This window comes from Myotis nattereri (genome assembly GCF_964212035.1).
Source record: "Myotis nattereri genome assembly, chromosome: 12".
Taxonomy (NCBI): domain Eukaryota; kingdom Metazoa; phylum Chordata; class Mammalia; order Chiroptera; family Vespertilionidae; genus Myotis; species Myotis nattereri.
The window spans coordinates 7,443,457-7,453,656 of NC_138087.1; positions in this window are offsets into that span (position 1 = coordinate 7,443,457).

A 10,200-nucleotide genomic window follows, 5' to 3' on the forward strand; every position below is an offset into this window, starting at 1 on the left:
TTAGAAAACTTCAGTGAGAGACAGAAACAGAATATCGGGGACTAGCTACAATGATAAGAAATATCAGTCATGCTCTGTTAACTGTGATTGCGCTGTTCTGATTAGAGAAAGCACATTCCATCCTGGATGAGCAGAGTTGTACGCCCTGGGACCTGGGAGGTCACTTTGGGACGCAGTCCACACTCCTTTCCAGAGAACTGCCCACAGTCCTGGAGAGATTTACAATCTAGTGTTGGAGACGCCCGCCATTTGCACCCCCAGCCCTATTGCCTGTAACCGCCATGCCTTGCCTGCTTTCCCCTGCCTGGAGTTCTTATACTCCCAAGTAATCTTTGCCTCCTACCCACTATCAGCAGTTGGCTTATGGGGGTGCAGAGCAGATTTTTGTGGCTGACCTGCTGCTCTCCCATGCTGCTGGCAGTATTGGAATAAACGCTCATATACGACTCAACCCTGTCTCTGCTTCTTTGGCTCAAGTACTGACAGGCAGCCCGGACCCCCTGGTTGTGCTGCTGCACATTCTGGCGACTCTCGTGGGACACAAGTGGGGGAGTCCTCTGGGGTACTTAGTGCGAATCCCACTTTCTGCATGGACTGGAGGTCCCTTCCCAGAGCGCTGGTGGGAGCCAGGAGCTTCAGGACTACACTTCCCACAGGCCTCCACAGCCCCTCTGAGGTCACTCCTGCTCCGCCTTTAGGCAAGTGGAAAGCTGGAGAACCAATTTATCCTGTCTTTCTTTCTTTCTTTCTTTCTTTCTTTCTTTCTTTCTTTCTTTCTTTCTTTCTTTCTCTCTCTCTCTCTCTCTCTCTCTCTCTCTCTCTCTCTCTCTCTCTCTTTTGCTTTTAATTGTTTCATTGCTTAGAGTATTACAAAGAGTATTATATATATCTCCTTTTCCTTCTCCCCTTGACCTTCCCCTAGCCTCCTATACCCCCCAGTGTCTTGTGTCCTTGGTTATGCTAATATGCATGCATACAAGTCCTTCAGTTGATCTCTTACGCACCCCACCCCCAACCCTCCCTGGCCTTCCCACTCTAGTTTGACAGTCTGTTCGATGTTGCTCTGACTCTGTATCTATTTTTTGTTCATCAGATTATAATGGTCTAAATTATCCATAAATGAGTGAGATCCTGTGGTATTTTTCTTTCATTGCCTGGCTTATTTCACTTAGCATAATGCTCTCCAGTTCCATCCATGCTGTTGCAAATGGTAAGAATTCTTTCTTTTTTTACAGCAGGATAGTATTCCATCGTGTAGATGTACCACAGTTTTCTAATTCATTCATCTGCTGATGGGCACTTAGGCTGTTTCCAGATCTTCGCTATGGTAAATTGTGCTGCTATGAACATAGGGGTGCATATATCCTTTGTGATTGGAGTTTCTGTTTTCTTGGGATATATTCCTAGAAGTGGGATCACTGGGTCCAATGGGAGTTCCATTTTTAGCATTTTGAGGAAACTCCATACAATCTTCCACAGTGGCTGCACCAGTCTGCATTCCCACCAACAGTGCACAAGCGTTCCTTTTTCTCCACATCCTCTCCAGCACCAAGGACATAGAGCCAGAATTTCTGTATAACTTTAAATACACACACACACACACACAAACACACACACACAAACACACACACACACTAGAGGCCCAGTCCACAAAATTCATGCCCGGATAGGGTCCCTAGCGGCTGTCTGCCTCCGGCTGGGACCTCTATTCCCCCCACCCCCTGCCTGCCACCGCCGCCAGCCTGCCTCCCTTTCCGAGATTGGCCGGCCTGCCCTGCCCCTGGTCATGCTCCCTGTCAAACTCCCAGTTGAGAGGACAATTTGCACATTAGGCTTTTATTATATAGAATACAACACATTAATAGTTGGACGTGGAAATTCTGCAGTGGTTTTGCTGAACCTTTATCACGGAACGGCTAAGTAGGAAAGGTAGGCGGATGCCATGAGCAATGAGACCTAGGGGGGTGGAAAGAGACTGTCATCTACATGAAGCAATGGCGGTGAGTGAAACATTTCTAGGAGGCGAGGTTGCATTCAGTAATGGTGCCTGCAGTATGCCAGCGAGTGTACTAGGGAACTGAGAATGGAGCTGTCTGTAGGCTCACACAGATAGAGGACAGAGGAGGAGCCAGGTCTGCAAGTGAGGAGAACGTAACATAAAATACTGCCTTCCTTGTCATCTTTGCTAAGGAACATAAAAGACCCAAGTCAAACCTGAACCCACAGCAGTGCACTGAGCAAGCTGTCTCTGCAGCTGAATGGCCTTAGGTGCTCCCAGGAAGTAACACATGAAGAATGAAACACCTGAAAGGCTAAGACATTTGTTTAATTAGGGAACCTGCTGAGGAAGGAACAGCTGTAATGAAAGCCACAGGGAAAATGTAAAACGGAGCATTCTGGCCAATCCTCTAATCACACTTTTTAACCAGAGAAAAGCCCTCTCAGGCATGTCCTTTTATTCCCGTACAATCTCAGGGCTGAATTCCCGAAGAGCAAAGTTATTAAAACCAGTGAACATTCTTTAGAATATCTGTACTCACTCAGAAAGACAAATGAAGCGTAAATATCCAGAAAAATAATCAAGTCCTATAGTTTTCTGTAAGGGAAGTGTTTTCTGTCCTGAGCTCATAGCACATTCTGATCTAGAAACCAATATTATCACAGTCTCCAAGGCAGACGGACTTCCACCCCGTGTTCTGTGGGCACCGTCACCTGCCTCAGACCTCTCCCTGCTCCTCTAGGACTGTCCTGCCTACAACTGCTCATGGCTGCCATTCCCATTCCCCAGCTCAACCACAGTACTCCACTCACAGCTTTGGTGAGAGCCGAAAGCATCTGCCATCTATTGCAAAGCACAGGAGTGAGCTTCTGGTCCTTAACACTCATTCTTGACATCCCACCTCCTCCAGGAAAACAATTTTAACTGACAAGAAACATGATAGCAAATGCACATCCTCTTTTTTATCCTGTGAGTCACCCCAACACCTCCCCCATCTTTTTCCCACTTATAGATTACTGCAAAATAACCCCCCAAATCAGTTTATAAACAATACCCACTATGTTATGCTCTGAATTGTACAGCATGGAATGTAAGCAGGGCCCCACAAAGATGGTTTGTCTGCTCCTTGGGGTCTGAGTTCCCAGCTCAGGGGACTCAGATGCAGAGTGGTGTCACCAGAAGGCTTCCACCCGCTCACTCTGTGCCTGGACTGGTGACTCGAAGGCTGGACTCAGCCAGGCCTGGAGCCCCTACATCTGGCTTCTCTATGGAGAAGGGGCTTCCTCCTAACAAGGCTGCTTCAGGGAGGGTGTACTTCTTCCCTGAGGGCCCAGGACTCCACCAGTGCCTAGTAAAGGAGGCAGAAGCTGCGTGGCCTTCTATGGCTCCATATCAGAAAGCTCACAGCGTCCTCTCCACCACATTTTTTGGTCAAAGCAGCCAAAAGCCTATTGAATGCCAAGCAAGGGATAAAGACTGCTGGATGGGAGTGATCCCACTGTGATCAGCTTGTTATTAACAATAGGGAAGGAGCTAAGAGGGAAGCCAGACACTAAAGCCATGTCATTTGGGAAGCTTCACCAGGAAGTTGCAACTTTGTACTCCGCAGGGAAACACTGGCCTATTCCCTGTAAACACTGGGGGGAAGGATCAAACAGAAGGGACATAGATGCATGCCCAGTAAAGTGAGGGTGACATGGGGCCAGGACTTACCTGTCAGTCAGACCTGGGAGCAGAAATCATTGGCCAGGATGGCCGTGGCCCCTGCAAGCAGGTGGACACTTGGGAATACATAGTCTCCTACACCAAGGAGTTCTGTCTCTCGTTGCTCCCTGCTCTTGGTCCCGCGTGTCTCGTGGACTCTCATGTTTTGCTCCTGCACAGGTTTCCTCCATAGCCACGTGGCCCTATGGCCCCACATGCAATGCACTAATGCACTGAGCGGGGAAACCCAGTGAAGCCAGCCTGGCGCTGGGCTGGACCCGGCTCCAATAGGGAAAGGAAACCCTGGACACTGGCTCTGAAGCCCCAGCTACACTTTTATGGCAGGAAACGGGAATGGCACTTAGGAAACTCAGAAATGTAATTCCACAAAAATAAAGCTTCCTACCATATCTCATCCTTCCATGTGAGTCTCAGAAAATTCCTTTTCTCCGGATATTGCAAGATATCTACCCCCAATAGCAACCGGGGAGATGAGAAACTCTTTCCTCTATGAACAGGAAGAGCTGCAAAAAAATTTGTAGCAATTTTTTTTTTTAGTCTAAGAATGATGGGCCTTTAGACAATGACAACAGGCTCACACCTGACAGCGCCACAGCAGGGGCGGGCAGAGCAAAGACAGAGGCAGGGGGTAGGTGCTGAGGGGGCACCAGCCACGCCCTGGGTTGCCTGTAGCTGCTGGGGTGGGGGGAAGGGTGAGAAGGGTTGGCCACAGTGACTCCAGAGTGCCAGATCCAGGTGGTCACAGCCAAGGGCTCACGGAGAGCGGGCATGCCCACACCTCCCAGTGCCGGGCACAGCCCGGAGGTCAGCGCAGGGAGAAGCCTCGGCGAGGTGCTCAGGTCCTCCCCGACAGGGCGGGCCAGCCTTCCATCCAGGGTGCGGACAGCAGCCTCCCTGGCTGTGTAACAATGTCCTGACTGCACACACCTCAAAGGTGCTCTGCCTTTGACTCCCACGTGTGGAATGTTCCTTCTCACACCAGCCCGCCCTCCAGACCACAGTTCTTTTCTTCTCCTCACCGCCGTGCTCCCCAGCATCATCTTCCGCCTGGATGCCCTGACATCTTCACTGCTCTCCCCACACACGCTTGTGCTCTGCTCAGCATACCTGTCTCTGCCCTGTACCTGGGGAATCATGAAAACCCAAGTTTCCTTCTCACCAGCTGCCGATGCTTCAGAGGTGAAGATAAGAGTCTGTGGCTTGACCTTGAAGTCCCCGTGTGGTTCATTCCCTGGTGACCTATCTTGTCACCCAGCCCTGGGCGGCTTCACCTTCCCGAATGCCTCGAGGTCTTTGCACATGCTGGTTCCTCTACCTTGAATGCTCTTCCTTGCAAGCCCCTCTCACCTGCACCCAGAAACCCTTACTTACAATGCAGCTCTCAGCCCAACAGCACTGTCACAGAGAAGACTTCTCCACTCCCAGAGTGAACCTGAGCCCCGTGATGCGTTCTGACAATGCCCTGCACTTTCCCTTCCTCTCTCCTCCTTTAATTCACGCCCTTGCCATGTGACCTTGCTAATCGCCCCAACAAGAGGTGGGTGTGCACAATGGACTCTTCCCAGGGATTTGCTTTGGCCAATGGAGTATCACAGAACATAATGCAGGAGGCAGTTTGAAAGGTGTGTGTACATTTGGGCTTGCTCTCTTGCTGTGACTGGACCCCCAAGACCACCAAGCCTGCTGCAGGCCACTGAGGTCGCATGGAGAAGAACTAAGGCTCTTTGTGTCCTGGCGGGAGGTCATCCTGTTACAGAATTTACCAAGCAACCGAAGAACACACAGGAGCACTTGGAGACACAGGAAAAACCCATTTATTTTCAGATGTTTCACATGTACCAGTACAGTGACTCCGGGGAGACTGTTTTTCTCCAAATCCTGAGGAAACCAATATGGAGGAAGCTTTCCCTTTATACCCTTTGGTTTCTTTGTCTCCCAAATATGGGATGGGACTTCCAGACCTTTCCTGGGTTTGCAAAAAGCCCTGTGTGTTGGGGTGGGGGCTGTGAGACCATACCTAAAGGCCACAGCTGGGGGGAGCGAGTGGACATTCGGGTACTTTGGGTCTTCAGAGCATCAGCAGCGTCGCCGGACTGCAGGCTTCATGAAGGCAGGTGCGCTCAGCTCGCCCTCTGGTCGCTGGTGCTCACAGCAGCCCCCAGCGCCACGCAGACTACCCATGATTTACCGTGAGCAAATGGAGTGAATAAGTCACGTGTCTCCACCGTGGAGACACCATTGCCTGGGTTTCTGGCTGTTAAAAACCAGGCTCTGCCTTGGTGTTTTCTCACGCTGTCTCTCCGGGATCTCCGGGGGTCACTTCTGAGGCCTGTGGAACATTCCTGCTCAAGCCAGCCCGCCCTCCCAGCAGCTCTGCTCTGGCCCCTGCCCCGCCTGTCCCGTGTCTGTCCGTGTTTTCACCTGAAGCAGCAGCGTGGGGCCAGGCTGTGGGGGAGTAGAAGTTGCGGTGTGAGCCCCCTCAGGGAGCACACAAGCCCAGAAGGCCTCCCAGGGCAGGCGGCGGAGACCTTGCCGCCCCACCCGCACACTCCCAGCTGTTTTCAGCTGCTGGCAGACAAGTGAGCACCCTAACGTTGGAGGCGGGCAAGTCATCGCCTGACTTGGGAACAGCCTGCTCCCCAGGGGACAAGGGACCTCTCGGGGTGATGGCAACGGCACAGATCTCCCCAGCGCTGGCGATGCCGCAAGTGCACATCGTGGCCAGAACGTAGAACAGGTGCGACTCACTGCACAGACAGTCTCAGCAAAGACCTGCGGAGCCTGTCGGTCCTGCTCTCCCCGCTCCCTCTCTGCCAGCTGTGCTCCCCGTCGTCCAGGGTGGGCGAGTTGAGGGATGAAGGAAGGCGGTGCCACCCGCCAACTCTCAGTAGCTCTGTGGGTGCTGTAGAGCTACCCGGGCCGGTCTGTTCTGTCCGCCATGCTCCCAGGGGCAGCAGGATCCCCTCGCCCACGGTGTCCACAAACTCCAGTGGCCACGGAGCATCCCTCATCCTGGGCAGCATGGCCCAGGGCCCAGGCTGTCTCATAGACGTCTGTCTCTCAAGATGCTGAGCCCCTTCCTCCATGGTCCCCCCGGAGCCCTCTGTGAACTTGTACTTAGTCTCGGACTCCTCAGGGCTGCAGCTCGCAGGCCCTGGAGGGGAACCGACACACATCCCGTTACAGATGTCCATGTGGGGTCTGGTTCTTGTGTCCGTTGTTGTGGGGCTACCCCCAGCACCCACCGCCCATCCCTGTGGAGATAGCAGCCATGTCTTCCTGGGTAATGGGTTTTCCCCAAAGCAGCCTAGGTGGTTCTAGAAAAGGCGACTCCACGGAGAAATTCAGAGAGCAGTATCAGCGGGGCCGAGGGCAGGGGCGCGCCTGGCAGTTACCCAAGGGCGAACATTCTGGCCTGAATCGTGTCCCTCCAGAATTCATTTGTTGAAGGCGTAAGCCCCTGTGTGACTGCATAGGGGGATGGGAACTTCAAGAAGGAATTAAGGTTGAGTGAGGCCTAGTGGTGGAGCCCTGTTAGGGTAGGATTGGCCCTGCACACACTCCGCCATGGGAGGACTCAGGAAGGAGGTGACTGCCCGCAAGCCAGGGCTGGGACGCACGCCAAGCCCACCATGCTGACACCAGAACCCTGAGAAATGGGTGTGTGCTGTTTAAGCCGCCCGGCTGTGGGGTGTTGTTAGGGCAGCCCAGCTGACTGGGGCAGGACTGGACCAACCAGTGCAAAGGCGTGGGGCTCTATGAGGTGATGACAATGGGAAGAGCGGTGATGAGAAAGGCTGTGGCCAGGTGACCCTCATAGGCTGTCCTGACTTTGACTTTTGTTCCCAGACTGGAGGCTAGGGGAGGGTTCTATGAGAGCAGGACACTTGCACCTGCATTTGCAGGGTCGCCTGGTCTTGGAGCGGGTGCGGGCGGGGCGGGAAGGCCTTAGGTGACTGGAAGCGCTGGGAGGGCGAGGATGGAATCAAGTTCTGTCCTAAGAGTGGAGGCCTGTCCTCAGGAGGTGAGGTGTGAGGTGTGAGGGAAGGGGAGGCCAGGCCGACACAGCTCTCATCCTGAGCAACTGGAGGAATGGGGTGTCACCCTGTGACCCCGAGAAGCTGGGGAGGAGCAGGTTCTTACTTACAAACCCTTTTTTAACGTTCAGTTCTCATCACCCGGTGGCAGGCTCTCTTGACATACAAATGAAGGTGACGAGGTCCACGCCTCTAGGAAGTTCATTCCTATGAGAGCCGCGAACCCTCATGTCCAGCCAGCTCTGCGCTGTAATGGATGTGCTTGGCTTCTACATCCTAGATTCCATTTATATATACACAGGAATGAAAATACACTTGAAAAAAAAGTATTCCACTTAGGCCAAATTAGGTTGTGCTTTTCAAAACTACACATTTTTTTCACTAAGAGTTGTAAAAGCGTCTCCCACTTTTAATTGACAGAAAGTCATTTTTCTCTAAGCATTTAAATATATTTTATTGATTTCAGAGAGAAGAAGGGAGAGACAGATAGAAACATCAATGAGGAGAGAGAATCATTGCTGGGCTGCCTCCTGCACACCCCTCACTGGGGATAGAACCCGAAACCCAGGCATGTGCCCTGACCAGGCATCAAACCACAACCTCCTGTGTTCATGGATCGATGCTCAACCACTGAGCCACGCTGGCCAGGCATCCTGTAATCCTTTCTATGAACTCACATGAAGGACCAATGCCTCATACGTGGGGAGGGTATGGCCCAGAGAGCAAGTGTGAAAGATGAATCAGCAAAGCGCTGGGTGCTGCGAGGAATCAGAAACAAGGGGGAAAAGAGAAAGAGGAGAGAAGGCGGAGCACAAACAGGAGACCATGATGGCTCTGCAGATGCTGGCGGGGAGGCGCGGGTCCCCCTCCGCTCCGCTGCTCCTGCGCCCGCCCTGGGGGAAGGGCCTTCTGCCAGGGGAGGCCTTCCTGTCCCAGCTCCACGGATTAGGAGCCAAAATGGGACGACACGTGTGACTCTGGGGAGTGGGAGAGAACATGGCACAGTTGCCTGTGATGTCACTGGGTTCACCCAGGTCCTTTGCACTGACCACCGATCAGTCCACACACCTCTGTGTAAGGTGCCTGAGCGCCATCAGTCACCACGGAGGCAGGCACTTCCACAGCTACTGTGAGAGCGGCTACAAGGTTACAGACTCAGAGGAAAATAAACATCAAGGTGGTGATTTCCCCACAGGGGGTAGCAGGTGTCAGTAAAACCAGTGCAAACATGGCCACACTGTTACAAACAATGACTGGGAATGACCTGTCACTGAGTGGCGCCTCTGAATGACCGCATCCTTCCCGTGAGGGAAGGAGCCTGACTCTCCTAATCCTACCAGGCTCTGTTTTATTGTTTTTGATTCATTAAGTCTTTATTGTTCAGAGTATTAAAGTTGTTCTTCTTTATTCCCCATAACTCCCCTCCACCCAGTTACCACCCCACCCTCCTCCCTCACTCCCCACCCACTGTCCTCATCCATAGGTGCACGATTTTTGTCCAGTCTCTTCCTGCATCCCCTCAACCCTTACCCCTGCCCCCCAAGAATAGAGAGTCCACTCCCTTTCTATGCCCCTGATTCTATTATAATCACCAGTTCATTCTGTTCATCAGATTATTCACTTGATTTTCAGATTCACTTGTTGATAGATGTGTATTTGTTGTTCATAATTTGTATCTTTACCTTTTTCTTCTTCTTCCTCTTCTTAAAGGATACCTTTCAGCATTTCATATAATACTGGCTTGGTGGTGATGAACTCCTTTAGCTTTTCCTTATCTGTGAAGCTCTTTATCTGACCCTCAGTTCTGAATGATAGCTTTGCTAGATAAAGTAATCTTGGTTGTAGGTTCTTGGCATTCATCACTTTGAATATTTCTTGCCACTCCCTTCTGGCCTGCAAAGTTTCTGTTGAAAAATTAGCTGACAGTCGTATGGGTGTTCCCTTGTAGGTAACTGAGTTTCTTTCTCTTGCTGCTTTTAAGATTCTCTCTTTGTCTTTTGCTCTTGGCATTTTAATGATGATGTGTCTTGGTGTGGTCCTCTTTGGATTCCTTTGGTTTGGGGTTCTCTGCGCTTCCTGGACTTGTAAGTCTGTTTCTTTCACCAGGTAGGGGAAGTTTTCTGTCATTATTTCTTCAAATAGGTTTTCAATATCTTGCTGTCTCTCTTCTTCTGGCACCCCTATAATTTGGATGTTGATATGCTTGAAGCTGTCCCAGAAGCTCCTTACACTATCTTCGTATTTTTGGATTCTTTTTTCATTTTGCTTTACCGGTTGCGTGTTTTTTGCTTCTTTGTATTTCAAATCGTTGACTTGATTCTTGTTATCCTCTAGTCTGCTGTTGGGATTCTGTACAATATTCTTAATTCAGTCAGTGCATGCTTAATTTCTAGTTGGTCCTTTATCACAACTCGAGGGTCTCATTAGATTTCTTGTAGG